Below are 16,553 nucleotides of genomic sequence, written 5' to 3'. Positions count from 1 at the left end.
CGAAGAATATTCCTATATGTTTAATATGCAAAGTGTGTCTCTTGGAAGAATACAGTGTTAAGATGCCACCAGAAAAGAAATCGTAAGAATACTGTGTGTGGGGAAAGAAAATCTCACTGAACTGGGGTAAATAAAAGAATGAAATATCAACGGGGTTTGTTTCAGGAGGCACAGAGTATAAACAATCCTGCCATGAAATGCCCTCATATGGGGAAATGAACACCTTCTGGCCAGTTCGGTCCATAAGCTTGACCTCTTGGCTCTCAGAGACACTTGAGCTTCTGGCCCGTATGCCAGTCTCCCAGCTTCTTTCAAAGCTTCCTTCACTGTGTGCTTCTCCCCAGCCCTCTCCCCTGGCCCTTCTGCTGCTGTGTCCAGGTTGGAAGACCCTAATGGAAGCAGCTCCTTGGGCTTCTGCCTGAAGCTCTTTCCCCATCGGGTTCAGATGCTAAGCTGTGGGGATGGCCAGGTACAACGGTCACAGGCCCATTGGTTGCAACACCGAAGGACAGGCTTGGCAGGAGTGGAGGTGAAGGTTGGCCCCACGTCCACCAGCTGCTCCCCAAACGTCCCATCTAAATTTCAAGATGGCAGTCGATCAGTCAGAGCCTCAGCCTCTCCTATGTTGACCTTCTGGAACTTCCACTGGAGACCACTCTTTCTGGTCCACCCACAAACCCCTCTTCACAGGCCCCTGAATTTTGACCAGAGATGCTTTGGGCAAACCAGTCCACCTGAGGCATCGAATATGTCCGAATTCCTTTAGGCTCCTCCAGGATGTTGGCATTCCTTGAACAAACCCCACTTTGTCGTGGCATATTACTGTTTTCCACTGAAGGCTGAAGGTAGTTTGTGCTTATTTTATTTCAGATTTTTATATCTGTATCATAGAGAAGAGTGGTCTATAGTTTCCTTTTTAAGTTTTAATAACAGAAAATGAAAGGGGAAGTTTTTCAAATGCTTGTAAGATTTGGAACATTTTTTTGTTGTTGTTCTTTAAAGTTTATATATTGATACAATTTTTGAATTACAAAAGAAGTTGCAAAGAGTGTTCCCATAAAACTTTCAACCAGTTTCCCTAAATATCAGGATAGAACATAACATAGTATGATTATTGAAATCAGGAAATTAATATTGATACAGTACTATTGATGAACCTATAGACTTTATTCAAATGTTGCCAACTGTCCCATTAATGTCCTTTTTATTGGTCTGGGATCCAGTCCAGAATCCCTCATTGCATTTAATTGTTGTGTGACACTGTCCCTCAGTCTTCTGTGTCCTGACTTTTATGCGGTTGGAAGATTTTGTAGACCTTCCCTCAATTTGGTTTAGTCTGATATTTTCTTATGGTTAGATTGAGGTGAGGCATTAAAAAAAAAGATTTATTTATTTATTTGAGAGAGTAAGCACGAGATTGGGGGGAAGGGCAGAGGGAGAGGGTACAAGTAACTGGGAGCCCGACAATGCGGGGCTCAATCCCATGACCCATGAGATCATGACCTGAGCCAAAATCAAGAGTTGGACGCTTAACCGACTGAGCCACCCAGGTGCCCCTGGGGGTAAGGCATTTTTGACCAGAATGCCATGGAAATGATGTGCTTTTCTTAGCACATCAAATCAAGAGGTAAATGACGTTGCGATGCTTTGCTATGATACTGTCGATATTTTTCACTTGGTGAAAGTAGGGTCTCCCCGTTTCTCCACTGTCATGTTACTATTCTTTCCTTTGTAGCCAACAGGTGTCTTGTGGGGAGCGACTTTAAGCAAATAACCCATTCATCATCACACCTTTGGCCACCACACTGAGCATCCATTGATGATTCTTGCCTGCAGACATGATTACTGTGACGTCTGCCAAATGGTGATTTTCTAATTCCATCATTCCTCCTACATTTAGTCACTGGAATTCTACCATTAAGGGAGCGTTGTCTTTTCTCCGTTTACTTATTTATTTATTCAATTTTAGTGTTTCCTTGGTGATTATTTTCAGAGCATTGAGGATAAATGTAAGAAGAGGAAGCAGACGGGGTAGATTCCTTTTTGAAAACAAGGCAGTTTAAAGGAGAGAGATTATAGATAGACATATGTTTTTATTTTTATTTATTTTTTAAGACTTTATTTATTTGACAGAGAGAGCGAGCACAAGCGGGGGCGGGGGGTGGGAGAGGGAGAAGTAGGCTCCCCACTGAGCAGGGAGCCTAATGCGGGGCTCCATCCCAGGACCCTGGGCTCATGACCTGAGCCAAAGGCGGTTGCCCAACTAACTGAGCCACCCAGGCGCCCCAGACATATGGAGCAACGACAAAGAGCTGTACAAAGTGTTACATAATCAGGTGCCACAGGAATGACAAGGGCACCTTGAGTCTTAACCAGTGGCTTGGGGGAGGTGGGAGTAGAAGGTGGCAGAATGTGCCAGAGTGGCTGTAGTTCCAAGTTCTGGCCAATAGGTGTCAGGTGTTGACCAGATCTCCAGGTCAGTGGCCAGCCCTCTGAGGACAGAGTGGAGCTCGGTGAGGGGGTGGGACACCGTGCAAGCCCGGGGGATGCAGGATGGGACTAAGTGGGCGTCATGGCGTGCTCAGCTCCCTGGCAGTGAGCTCTAACAGGCAACTCTGCCTTCCTCCATCTTCAGTTTTAGGAATACCAAGGACATGGAGGAGGTCAAGGATGCTGTAACTTCTCTAGCGTCTTCTTGAGCCTTGCAAAGTGATCTCACAATCCAACACGTCAATCCGGGATACACTGCGCCATTCTGGAGACTCAGTTCCTGATTCCAGAGCAGTTCCACCCCAGTGGCCCCACCCTGGCCATCTCTGGGCTGTCTCCATCTTCCCCTTTCTCCTTTTATTGTGGTGGAAAAGAGTAGGGACTGGGGAGACTAGAGTCCGCGCCCACCCTTATCAGGTCGCGTGACCTCAGCGTGCCCTCCCAGTCTTTCGTGGCTCTGGTTCCTTATTTGTGAAAGGGTGGCGTGCGGGGGTCCGGCTGGTGGATGACGCGCATACAAGTGCTCGACGGGCTCTGAGCGCCCTTTCCAACTGTAGGCTGGAACCAGACCGTCGTGTCGGCCCAGGGGTACTTTCTGTTTCTGTGCCTTTGGGGAAGTGCTTTTTCTTGGTATTTTGGGAGTCAGGAAGAGAAGAGCCATTGGTGTTCACATCCCTCAAAGCCTCAGGTAGGGCTGTGGCTTTTGACCAACAGTAACGTCCGACCTTGTGGTCAGTTTCAAGCGCCTTCCACAGCTGTTGTGACACAGAGTCCCATTCAACAGTGGAAGTGGAAATTTCAGCCTTGCCCTGTATTAATTCTGAAATCAAGGCTATTCTTCCCTTGCAAGGGCTGCCGGCACAACTTTCTTACCCCCATTTTGTAAGTGTGGAAACGAGGCTTAGGGCAGCTCAGGGACTCCCGCGACTCCGTGCTGAGTTCTTCCTGCCAGCGTCGTCGGGGGTGGGGAAGGGGCGAAGAGGGCCCGCCTGGACTCTGGACATGACCCCTACCCCCCGCTTCGGGGGCTGAGAAATGGCCGAGGGACAGCCACCGGCGGAGTAACGGGGGAAAGGCAGCCAGGGGGCTGGAGGTGCGGTGCTGAAAGCCTGCCTTCTTGCAGAGGGGTGGGGGTCCAGGCGCCCGTCTGCGCACCAGGGGTGCAGGCATTTTAAAGGTTAAGAGCACCCAAAGAAAATAGAAGTAGGAGGAGGAAGTGGGGCGCTGGGTCGCAGTGAGAGAAGGAAGCAGCTCGTCGGAGCTTCCCCTTTCTCCTCCTTCCCCGAAGCCCCCACCCCAAGCCTCCCTCCGGCTCCGCCCACCCGTCCTGCGGGGCCGAGGCCGCGCTTCCGCTCCCCGGGACCCGCCGCACCTGACTCGCGGGGGGTCGGTGGCGCTCGGGGCCCCTCCGGCCGCGGCCGCGCACCCGCGGGGGACTGTCCCTTCCAGCGCAGACGCGCTCCACGCTGGCGCCGCCGCTCCTGCGCTGCGCGGGGTCGGTGGGACTCGGGGGATGCGTGGGCCAGGCGCCCGCGCGCCCCGGCCGCCAGGTGGCGCTAGAGACCCGCCGGGCGCCCCGCCCCGCCCCGCCCCGGCGTGGCCCCGCCCCCGGCCCGCAGTCCGAGCGCAGCCCGGGCCGATGCGGGGACTCGCAGCGCTGCTCCTGCCCGGCGTCGTGGTCCCGACCGCACGCGAGCCGCGGGGAGTCGCCGCTGGAGAGGGGCTCGGCGCCCGGCGGGGACTGCAGGTGCGTGGCGGGGCGGGCGGAGCAGCGTGGCGACCGTCGGGGAGCAGTGGGCTCTGAGAGCGGCGCCCGCCGCCGTCGGGCTGGGCGGTCCTGCCGTGTCCCGGCCCCGGGGGCACGGGGGTCCGCGCACCTGCCGTCCCCGTACTCCCGGAGACAGAAGGGGCGTCCCGGGGCGGGGGGGCCCTGCCGAACGCCGGGGCGGTGCGTGTGGCCGCGTCCTCCCGCCCCCTTCGAAGGCCGGCCCGAGTGGGGGTCAGAAGCCCGCGCCCCCTCCGCCTGGGGACGGTCGTGGGGAGCGGTCGCGGGGAGCGTGGGCGTCGCCGCCAGGCCCCGGGCGTCGCGGAGGTGCCCAGGCGCCGGCCGCTCCTCGGGAGCACCGCTCGTCGGCGCGCGGCAGGAGCCGTGTTGACACCCGGGTGTCCCTGCGTGACTCCGCGGGTGCGTGTGTGCAGGTGTGTGTGCGCGTGCGCGCGCGCTGGCCCATCCCAGGCTCCGGGGTAAATAAGTGAGAGGTTCAGGTCAGGAGGAAGGCGAGCGTTCAGAGGGAAAGGGAACGCGAGATGAAAGCAGCAGGATGTGGTATCGAGTGAGTTAACAAGCCTCTGCGCAGAGAGGAGGGGTGGGTTTAGGCGAAATGAGGGCTCAAAGTAGGCCAGGTCTGCCCGGAAGGCCCCTTCTGGATCGCCCTTCCCTTCCTCCCTCCCGTGGTCGCTGCATCTTCTCGTCCACACTCTTCCTCCTGCCCTGGACCACCTGGTAAGGCGCTGGTTCCCAGAGCTTGTTAAAGCACGCATTCCCCGGCCCCGGGCCCAGCTTTGGGAAGGGGGGCGGGGGGGGGGCGGGGAGAGTCTGGAATCTGTATTTTTCTAAAATTTGGATAAGCTCCTTCAGTGATGCCCTGGACCCATTGCTGGGGAGCCCTGTGTGATGTGGAAAGGAGACTTGAGCGGCCGCAGGGGTCTTGCTGTGTGACCTTGAGCATCTTCTGTCCCTCCCCCAGCCTATTGCCCTATCTGTGAAATGGGCTCTAATAGTGCCCCCCCGGGGGCGGGGGCTGTGGGGAAATTCCATGAGAAAAGTGTGATGAGACTGGCTGCACATGGGAGATGTTTCCTGCGCGTTTGCAGAACAGGAGTATGGAGATCAGGGGGCTTCCCTGCTTCCTCAGCTCCCCACCATGGTGCGGGTCCAGGAAGACAAGAAGGTTTCCAATGGTCAAGCTCTCTTTTCCTGGATACCCTCTCTTTTCAGGATACCCTTCCTTGCTTTTTGAAGCATAAGCTGCCAGGACCGTAGGGACAGGCAGGCTTGGGGTCTCTGTATGCTGGGCCTCGTTGGGATTTTAAGCGTCGTCTCCCCGCCCCCAACACACACCTCCAGCTTAAGACGGAGATGATTATCTTCTCTCCCCAAGCTGTAATGGAAGCAGACCACCTCGGCCTCCCCTTCCTCGTTCCCATGCTGCTCTCTTTGTTTCTTTCAAGAGGAATCAGTGGAAGCTAAGTGGTGGTACTAGGTGAAAAGCATGTTTGGGGTTACTGGAGGGGTCATGATGATGAGGCTCCCCACACTGATCAGGGGCCTCTTGGCTGAGAAGTGGCAGAGGAGGAGAGCCAGAAGCCCCCAGTAGCCTCTTGGCTTGGACAGCCTAGACGCCCCAGCTTGGATTCACCTAAGCTCTCCAGCTTTTGTTCCAAGAGGCTCACCCCAGTGGGCTGACCTAGCCGGCCCTGTGGGATCCCCGTGAACCAGAAGTGTTGTTTGCCTCAGCTGTGGGTGGGCTGAAGGCCTGGATCAGCTTCTTAAGAGAGGAAGCTACTAGAGGGGCCAGAGAGTGATGAGCAGTCCCTCAGGGGAGAGGGGGTAAGTTTGATTTTTGAGGCTCTGCCATAGATGTGTGTGGGAGGGAACGAAGGAAGGGTTACATCTGACTTGGGCCCAAAGGGAAGATGAGACGTCCCTAGAGCAACCATGTATGACATATTAGGATATTCCATAGATGTGAAGACATACATATTTTCACATTTTAATGACTCAGAAATCAAGATGCATCTACCATCTATGGCATCTTACCATTATAATAGACAACAATATTTCTTTCTTGGTGGCGCACAAAATAATGACTTTGGGGACATGAGTGGTGGCCCGCCACGGGTCTTTTCTGTTTGCTTCCAGGCTCGCGGCTGGGCTCTGGATAACGGGGGGTTTCAGTTAGGTGCCTTCTGGATAAGGGAGATAGAGCTGTAGCAAGGTGGAGGCTGGGGGCTGAGGGATAGGACGCAGTGGGTGACTGGGGGCACAGAGTGGGCGCTGGGTCCTTCTTGGGTCTGGTGGGTCTACCAGTTGGGGTACTAGGCTCCAGCCTTATCCCAGCTCCCAGCTCAACCTTGCTCCTGTTGTCGTGGTCATGTAAAGCGACAGATCGAAGCAAGAGTTTTGACTGTGAACCCTTTAGAGCTGCCACCACCCCCTGGAGAAGGCCCATACCCCTTGGCATGGCTAGCTGGGCCTCCCGCCAGCCAGCTCAGGGCCACTGTGCTGCTGTCCCTCCGGAAGCTTGGGCAAACCCCAGTGCCTTTACACCTGCTATTCCTTCCCTCACCTTGCCATTCCCTTCCTCTACTGCCCAGTGGACTGTGACTCCATTCCCCCCCCCACACCCCCATTCAAACCTCATCATCTTTGAAGTCTTTTCCAACTACCCCCTCCCCACTCCCCGGCCCTGACCACTCCCCCTGTCAGCACACCTTGTGTGTCCTCCTGCATTAGCACTGACCACTCTGGCCTGCAGGGTCCGACCAGCAACGTGTTGGCTTGCTCACCTGAGCCACCTGATGCTCTGTGTGGCTGTTCAGCTCTCACCATAACCCCCCCAGCCAGGATGTCAGAGGCAAGAAATCCATGCACGCCAACAGTGGGAGTTGCCGCCTGCAGGAGGGTGGGGTCAGGAGGGAGGGGTGTGCTTTTCATTTTCGTGTCCTCTGGAGTCTTCTATCTGCTGTTGTTGACCTAGGCAAATGAGGCTGTGTGGTTTCCTTGTTGGGGGCAGGGGCTGGGGCGTGAGGGCTGAAGGCAGCGGCGTCTAGGCTTCTGCCTCTCTTGGAGTTGGTTGGCCTTGTTTCTGCGGGTCTCCTGCGCTGATAGGCATGTGACCTTGGTTGCGTCCGCGCACATCCCCGGGGGTGTCCGTTCTCACCTGTGGGGAGGTGTGTAACAGGTGCTCTCTGCAGTCCCTTCCTGAGCTCCCGCCTTCCCTTCACTGGCTCAGCACTTTTCTACGGAACACCTTCCCTGTCCCGGGCACGTGCTGGGCTCCCTCCCTCCCTCCTGAGCAACACAGACAGTGTTCCTGCCCTCATGAGATTCGTCAGGCGGGCGAGACACTAGACCCACATCCCATTTCATCACACTGGTGAGATTTAGCGGGGGCCTGTGATTTTACACAAAGGGAGCTCCATATAGCTTGGAGGGTGAAGGAAAGGCTTCCCTAGCCAAATCCTATTCACGGTGAGACTTGAGAGATACAAGACAGAAAGAAACAGTAATGCCGATCGTAGTAATCCCTGCCATTAGGCAGGTAGCTCGCCCAGTGTGTGGCATGGACCAGGGGCTCAGGCCCTTGGAGGCCATCAGTTCTATTAGCGGTGTTCCCCTTTTCCTCGGCACTGATCATCAGCAGGGAGCATGTTTTACCGCTGCCCCCGTGGGCTCCTGGCAGGAGGCCCCCAGCTTCGAAGGGAGGCCCTGTGCCACATTGTCTGCTGAGCCTTCATTCAGTCCCTTTCCAGAGCAGCTGCCCTTACAGGGTTAAGAAACGCTGGTTTTCTATCATCTGGTCAATGCCCCCCCCCTCCACCACCACATCCTTCTCCATCCAGAGCTGTCCTCCCAGAACCACGAAGTCCGTGTGGGCGCTTGGGGTCTGAGCATCTGTGCCTGAATGGCCACGTGGTTGGGACTCTTGGCACAAGGCACATGGTCACAGAGCCACGTCCACACAGCTGGGCTGGGGCGGCCCACCTCCTCGGTGTGTTCTTCTGGGTTAGATCACGTTTGCACCTATAGCTCTTCCTTGATAATGGAGATGGTAGATTTTCTACTCCCCCCCCCCGCCCCGGGCAGAAAAAAGGCACATGTGTGCGTACACACATATACATGATTTCTCTCCCTCTCTCTTTCAAAGTTTTGCATAAAAGGTCAGGGTTGGGACGCCTGGGTGGCTCAGTCAGTTAAGCGACTGTCTTCAGCTCAGGTCATGATCCTGGGGTCCTGGGATCGAGCCCCACCTCAGGCTCCTTGCTCAGCCGGGAGCCTGCTTCTCCCTCTGCCTGTCGTTCCCCCTGCTTGTGCTCTCTCTCTCTGACAAATAAATAAATAAAATCTTTAAAAAAAAAAAAAAGTGTGTGTGTGGGAGTGGGGTGGGCGCAGGGGATGAGCTCCCTGACTGCTCACGGAGCCCCCATCCTCCATGCTTACGGTTTCTGGATTTCTCATCAAGTCTTGAATTCAGCCCATTTTCAAGATGACGTAAAAGCGTTACTTTTGCTCGTGGCGTCCTTACTAGAAACCCTCTGCTCCGTCCCAGCACTGGGACTTTCTTTGCGACAGATGCTCCCAGCTCCCCGAGCGCCCAGGGACCAGCCTGAGCCCGGGGCCTTGTATTTCTGATACGGGGGCCCAGTCAGGTGCCACATGTGAAGGAGGTTTCCTTCAGTTCCTCATGACGAAGGATTTTTAGAAGCATGAATGGAAGTGAAGTCTGTCGAATAGTTCTGTCGGCATCTTACCAGGAGATTCTTGCATCCTTTTTTGGCTTGCCATAGATTTATGTGACAGATGATATCTTTAGCTTCCTTGGATTGAGCCCGTCCTGCATTTCTAGAACAAACTCCGTTTGGTCAAGGCGTTTTATTCTTTAAAGGCGGTGCCAGGTTTGACGTGCTCGGAACCTCTTTCGGATTTTTTGCATCCTTTCTCGTAAGTAAGGTCGGCCCGTGTGTTGCTTTTCTGTCCTGCTGTCGTCAGGTGCTACCTCAGTGCTCCCCAGCTGGGCGTCCCCTTTAATTCTTGGCCTCCAGCAGTCAGCCACGAATTCCCACGAGTCCTTGCTTCCCACGCCCTTGGGCGACCAGATGGCCCCAGTTCGGCTCCAGGTGCTGCGTCTGGTGAGGACGCTGATAAACCACGTCATACACGGCACAGGTCGCCAAGACGGTGATGACATCATGCCAAAGGACCGAAGAAGCAGAGAGGTTTTCCTCCTCTAAGAAGAAGAGGGCACCAGGGACAAGTGGTGTCTATCTCCAGATGTTTGAAGGGAAAAGGCGAAGGCTGCCTGCTCTGTGAGGATCATACTCCAGGAAGGAAAAAACAGGACCTAAATAGGCCGCAAGCTTGCTACAAGGAAGATCGTGGACAAATTCAGAACAGATCAACAATGGACTGGGTGGCCTTGTGGTAATGAGTTCCCCGTTGGGGGAAGCATTCAGGGGAAATACATGTCATATGTAGACATGATTGTCGTGAGAATGGAGGCCACGGCTGCTCCATTCCCAGGTCTCTAGTTCTCCAAATCATAGTGGCCACATCTGACTGGTTGTATACAAATCGGTTGTTCTGAGAACGGAATTTGAATTTAAGAAGTTCAGTGGCCTTGAATAAACAAATCCCGAAGCTGGCCGGTTCCCCCCACAAAACCCACAGCCTGTTCCTCTGGAGTGGGGGTGCTTTGGTGGTCAGAAAAGTATTGCCATCCAGGGCAGGAGACCCCAGGACCCTTGCCCACATCCTGTGCTGGAGCGTGGGCTTTTGTGGGGGGCTCTTTTGTTCTTGGCTCCTTCCAGCCCCTGCTGAGGGACACGCATCGAGCCCCACTTTGAGGATCACCTTCCCGGGCGGCTATCCGAGACCCGCTATCAGGGCCAGCCTGCCCAACCTCCCGGTGGTGGACCTGGGGATTAATGGCCTCTTATTGTGGGGTTTTGGGAGCCAGTGTTTCATAGATCTTTGTGTTTTGCATTCACTTCTGTACTGACATCTTGGGAGTTGTGTTCTGAGAAGACAAAGTCAGAGTTTTCCTTGGCCTGCTATCGCGCTTGAGGGAACCCTGGGGCCTGCGGCCTGATGTTCAGACCACGGGGTGGGGGTGGGAGGTGACAGGTCCCCGTCCCGGCCTCTGTCCCCGGGTCGCCCGCTCATCCCTCCCAGCCCCTTCCCTCCTGGATCAAAGGGGCCCAGCCCGTGAGTTGCCCCATCTGCTCTCCGAGTGTGGACTTAGAGGAGCTGCTCCTTCCCTCATGGCACTTGTCTTAATGGCAGGACTCCTGGCGGCTGCCAGGTTCAGACCCCAGGGGCGCCATGCCTCCTGCCACCCAGCCCTCTGTCTATAGGATGGCTCCCTCCAAGGTCACTGGTGGCTCCGTAACGGCGAATTCTGGTGGCCTCTTCCTACCTGGTATGTCTCTTGGGGTTTCCCAGGCCTCCGATGCCCGCAGCTCCCCTGGGGCTTTCTCTCTTCCCGCCCGCCCCTCCTCTTCCAGCTGTCCCAGGGTACGTCTCTATCCCTGTCCCACACCCGCGTCTCCAAGCCCATGCCTGCCGTTTGCACCATTTCGACTTCAGCCCCTGTCGGGAGCCCAGCTCCTCACCCACAGAGCGGGCTTCCGCTGCGGACTTCCCCATTCTTGTCTCTGGTGACAACGGCCTCCCAGATGTGAAACCTTGGAGTCACCTCTGGGTCCTCCCTCCATCTCCCCGCTCCCCGGCCCGTGTCATGGCGCCGCCTCGCCCGGGGTCCTGGCTTCTGTCACTTCCCCACCGCGCCTGCTGCTCGCCATTCAGCTTTTGTCACCGTGAGCCCAGCCGGCGGCCTTCCTTGCTTCGGCAGCAGGCTCTTCCTGCGAAAACCCCTTTGTCACCATGCTCGGAAGCTTCTGGAAGCCTCTGGTGACGCCCTGCCTCCCAGGGAAAGCCCAGAGTCCTTGGCTTCCCGTTCAGGTGTCAACGCTGAGTCCGGCTCTTGGAGTCTTTTCCCCGAACGCTCACCCCTCCTCCAGCCAGGCTGCCTACCTCAGTTTCTCCAGGACCTAACATGTGCTCTTGCCTCTCTCCTCCCTGCTCCCGATGAGGAGACTCCCCAGCCGTCGTGTTCAGCCCCTTCTCCCCAATGCCCAGCGGGGCCAGGCTTTGGCGGTGCTCAGTCTGTGTTGGCGGGTTGAGCCTCCATAGGGAGGAAGCCCGGGGCCCCGCCTCGGATGGCAGGTGATTGACCGCCCCCCCCATCTGAGATCTCGCGGGGTTCAGTCATCCCCCAGCTCAGGAACTGCACCCTCCAGGCACCTCAGTGGATTCTGTGGGCATCCGAAGGAGCACCAAAATCCTGTGTCTTTGCCTTCCTGGACAGGACAAGGCACATGTCTCCCCCTCCCCATCGTGGGGTCCCTCCAGGCCCCAGGGGCCCCTGGCCAATTCCACATGCTGAGAGCCCACTCCTGGGGAACCCTCGTGCCACCCTCCAGGTGAGTCAGCTTTAAGACGAGCAGTTCTGTAAGTCTGACAGTGGGGAAGCCCGGGGCAGCCGGCCCCAAACAAGTCACTCCCAGACCGATGGCTGCTTCTATACAGGGACCTGGGGAAGTAAAGAGTCTGTTTGCAACACGATGTTTACAAGGCAGAGGGGCTTCCTGTCCTGTCTACCCGGCAGGCTGTGGGGCAATCAGGAGCCGTGTTTTTAGGCGGGAGCGGGACAAAGAAATGCTTGGAGGATTTCTGGGGATTCTGCAAACATCCCCAGGGGTGCCCGGCCATGCTGACCCTGGGGGAGGCCAAGGGAGGCATAGAACTCCCTTGGGAGTTTTTAAATTGGGAGAAAGTAAAGTACTACCATTAAGTATTGTTAGTTTGCATATTACCCTTTCCAGCTTACAAAGCGTTGTTCCCGAACGTGGTGCTGCTAGTCAAGTGGGCACCCTTTAGAGCAAAGGGAGATTCGGTCACTCCCAAGCAGGGCGATGGGCCAGGGTAAGCGTGGATGAGGTTTGGGTTTTTTTTCCCCTTCCTTCCCCCACCTTTTGAATGGGAGTAATGCTTTGGAGAGGAAAGAGGGCTTTCTGGGAAGGAGAGAGCACTGGGAAAGATTACCTAGGAGAGAGAACCCTCTCATCCTGATTCCTCCAGCATGGACAGTGACGCCATTCTCTGTGCCCCCTGAGAAACGGGCCGAGGGGGCTGAGTCTGGCTTCCCCACCTCCTCCAACATCTGTGGCAGTGGCCCTGGGCTCCCCCTGGCAGCCTGGGACCACCCGTAGAAGAGCACAAGCTTGTGTCCAGGATCCCCTGCTATCCCTGCGACCTGACAGCAGCGTCTGGACGGTGCTGGTAAAGCACCTTGGGCTCTGGTGGCCCTGGGGACAGGAATACTCTAGGGTTCCCTCTGTGGCAAGCGGGTGATCTAAAGATGGGGCTCACCATCGCCACCTGACTTTTCACGCCCCGAGGTGGTTTTCTGCGGTGAATTCTTCCTCTGAACCCGTTAGAGAAGGGTAGAGATGAGCTGCCCAGCTGCAGGGCAGAAGTGCCGACGACTCCTGTGACGTCACAGCAGCCTGCGGGTCCTGGTGTGATAATATTGGTTTGGGTATAAGGTGCTCTAAGATGCAGAGGAAGGACAAAAAGCAAGGGCATGACTTTTTAAAGAGATTGGTCATAAAACCCCTTACGTGAGGCAGAAGTTGGCTGCGGGAGGTGATTTGAGGAGGTGGCCTTGGGGAAGGACTGGCCTTGGGTGGCATCCAGAAAACACATTTCTGAGCTAGTGATGCTAAGGAGCTCAGGCCTATGGCGTGCAATCTGTGTGGGGTTGGAAGAGGAGGCTGTTCTAGAAGGTTCCCGAGTCAGCTGGAAAAACAAGGTGCTGGGGACTTGTGGGAGTTGGCAGAAGCGAGCCTTCGAGACTGTATGGCCATGTGTTGGAGGCCGTGGATAAAGAAGGAGGTGCCACCCATTCTTCATTCTCCTGTTCTCCTGCCTCTGGCCCAAGGCAGCCTGCTGTCATGGTCCAGCATCATCCCGAGGTGGATGGAGAACGGCCCTTCTTGGACCAACGCTCCGTTCTGCTGGCCCCCCATCAAGGCTCCTGTATGGGGACTGTTAAAGAGATTGGGTTGGTACAGTTCCACCTCGGGTCCAGAGCTCAACCCCTCAGAGTCCAGTTTCCCCCCTTCTCCTCCCCATTCAGTGTTTTTGAAGATCAGGGATTACTTCTCACTGCCTGTTACTCCTACAACCTGCCCAGTGGATGGAGGCGGCAACAGGATAATCTTTTTTTTTTTTAAATAAAGACTTAATTCTTTTTTTTTTTAAAGATTTTATTTATTTGACACAGAGGGACACAGTGAGAGAGGGAACACAAGCGGGGGGCAGCAGGCAGAGGGAGAAGCAGGCTCCCCGCGGAGCAGGGAGCCCGATGTGGGGCTCGATCCCAGGACCCTGGGACCATGACCCGAGCAGAAGGCAGACGCTTAAACACAGCCACCCATGCGCCCCTAAAGACTTAATTCTTGAGAGCAATTTCAGGTTTGCAACAAAATTGGGAGGAAGGTGCAGAGATTTCCTGTACAGGTCCCCTCCCTCCATCACATGCATCGCCTCCTTTGTTCTCAGCATCATCCACCAGAATGGTACCTTTTTAACCAAGGATGAACCTATATTGACACATCATAATCACACCGAATGCATAGTTTACCTCAGGGTTCACGCCTGGTGTTGGGCATTCTGTGAGTTTTGGTAAACGTATAGTGACCCATAGCCATCGTTGTAATATTATACAGAGCATTTTGAATGTCCTAGAATTCCTCTGTGCCCTGCCCGTTCCTTTCTTCTGTTTCCGCCACCCTGGGCAATCACTGATCTTTATTGTCTTCATAGCTTTGCCCTGGGGACGTAATTGTTCACAAAACTATGTGATCTTGTTTCAGGAAGACAAGCTCTGTTAATGCCTAGACTGTATTTGCGTGGTCCCGGCTACCCAACCAGTAGGAGATTATCTCGAATTCAGTTATCAAAACTGTCCCTCTCGACTTGAATTGCTTCGATACTAGCTGGCCAACCCAGTTCACTCCAAAGGATGTCTGACCTTTACATAAGTCAGTCCCTGCTCCTGCACCCCCAGAGTGGGATACACGGAGGTGGGCTCGCCGTAGAGAAGCTGCGTGCTGCTTTTCTGGGAGTATGACTTCATCTTCTGTGGTGTGTCTCCTTAAAGGGGAATGTGGGGGCACACTCTGTGGTCTCTAAGGTCAGATCATAAAACCTACTCCACCAGTTTGGGGAAAATCCTACCAGCTGTATCAAAATGACATAGTAAGAACCCAAACAAAAATCTAATTTTGCTTCTTAGACAACTCAGTATTGACTGAACTGTATTGTATCAGACAGACAGCATGGTGGTAGCGTAAAGAAGACAGCTTCGTAGGTTGGGAACCTGTGCTCCTTCTATCTTGATCTGCCTGCCTGAACATGTGGCTTTCATCTTGTGGTGCATAATGGCTGCCTAGCAATGGCCACCATATCTGCGTTCCAGCTAGCAAGAGGAGGAAAGAGAAAGAAGGAGGCATGCCTCTTCCTTTCAAAGGCATGATGTGGAAATTGCACTCATCAATATCTACCTCTATTCCAATGGCCAGAGGATAGCCACATGGCCACACTTGACTACAAGAGAATCTGGGAAGTGTAATCTAAGATTTCTAAACATTATATTATTATAGAAGAAAGGAGAATGGATGTAGGAGGACAATTAGGAGAGTCTCTTCCACGTTTGGACTCCACTAGTTTGAGGTCTTTCTGAATCCTCACTGTCATATGAAGGTTCTTTATCCCTTCTGTTGTGTGGCAAGCGTGCTTTCTGAGCTCTGTTGAAAACCCTTAAAATACAGATGGCATTCTCTATCAAAAGCTGGAATCCACCCTAATGTCCGTCTACAGTTGAAGGGTAGACACAACATGGCATATACATGTGATGGAATATTGTTTAGCCTCAAAAAGGAGTAAAATTCTGACATGTTCCGAAATAGATGAACCTTAAAGACTTTATGTGACGTGAAATGAGCCAGCTGCAAAAGGACAAATACGGTATGGTTCCCTGTATATGAGGAACCCAGAGTTGTCAAACTCATAGGGACAGCAAGAAGACCAGTGATTACCAGGGGCTGGGGAATAGGAAGAGGGGCTTGGGGAGTTAGCATTTCTTGGGTGTGGAGTGTCAGTTCGGGAAGATAAAGAAGTTCTGGAGATGGATGGTGGTGGTGCCTATGCAGCAATGTGAATGTTCTTAATGCCACTGAGCTGTGTATTGAAAAATGGCGTGCTTTAAAGGGCCAAAAGCTGAGTTCTGATGAAGATCCTCGACATCCTTTTAGCTGACACCACTATTAAGCCAGTGGTGAATCCCTCTGTCTGTGTCCTTCTTCAGCTCGCACTTTTCCACGTTCTCATGAGGCTCTAGCAGGACTCGCTCAAATCCAGAGATGCTATTTTCGTGCATTTTCTTGTATTACTGTTCATGAGGCCATTCCAGCCCCTGGTGACCCCCGGGTCCTTTCATGAGCATTCTCAAACTGCTTTTAATGGCATACAGAGAACTCTGCCAGGGTTCTGGCCGGCTCAGAGACTGTAGCTCCCAAGATTCTATGCTTTTGATATCCTCTAAAATTGAGACGGCCCTTTCTAGTGTCCGTCTCTGTCTTTGTCTGTCTGTCTCGCTCTCCATATTTCTCTTGTACATCTTTCATTTACTCCAATTCTTCAAAGATGATCAGTAGCAGTCCCCTTTCACAAACTCTGGTTTCCTTATGACTCGGGGATGTACTTATGCTCATCTGCAATTCTCAGCTCCTTTTAAGCAGCAAACTCTCTATTTGACTTCAGAGCCCTGTGGGGCGGCTGTCTCTCCCCTGGTCTCCCCCTCACCCCCTTGTCAGTGTGATCTTCTGAATCCCAAGGCTGATGTGTTATGCGCCGGTTGAAAGTTCAGCAATGGCCACACGAGGCTCTTGAATAAACCCTTAACACTTGGCCTGCTATCCAAGGCCATTCCCTTCTGCCACCCCAGCCCATGAAGCAAGATTTCCCAGTGCGCCCCATGTCATACTTTATCCTCCAGTGGAGCTGATCACCTGCCCTTCCCTACAGGAATCATGCTTTCTCATGCCTGTTGCCTCTGTCCATCTTCCCACCACCGTGCCTGAATCCCACCTCCGTCCATCTTCCCACCGCTGAGCCTGAATCCCACCTCTATCCTCTTCCCACTGCTGTGCCTGGA

General features: G+C 54.3%; 1 protein-coding gene across 2 annotated transcripts in view; it reads left to right on the top strand.

The window, feature by feature from the left end:
• Nucleotides 1-4,121: 4,121 nt before the first annotated feature.
• Nucleotides 4,122-16,553, top strand: part of PIK3R5 (phosphoinositide-3-kinase regulatory subunit 5) — a 61,995-nt gene continuing 49,563 nt past the window's right edge. For both annotated transcript variants that reach the window (XM_032431928.1, XM_032431925.1), the window contains exon 1: nucleotides 4,122-4,237. The gene's annotated coding sequence lies outside the window, so the exon portion shown is untranslated. The remainder of the gene's footprint in view (nucleotides 4,238-16,553) is intronic.

The sequence above is a fragment of the Phoca vitulina genome, unplaced genomic scaffold (genome assembly GCF_004348235.1).
Source record: "Phoca vitulina isolate PV1807 unplaced genomic scaffold, GSC_HSeal_1.0 scaffold47, whole genome shotgun sequence".
In the NCBI taxonomy this organism is placed as follows: domain Eukaryota; kingdom Metazoa; phylum Chordata; class Mammalia; order Carnivora; family Phocidae; genus Phoca; species Phoca vitulina.
This window is presented reverse-complemented; position numbering and strand designations above follow the sequence as displayed.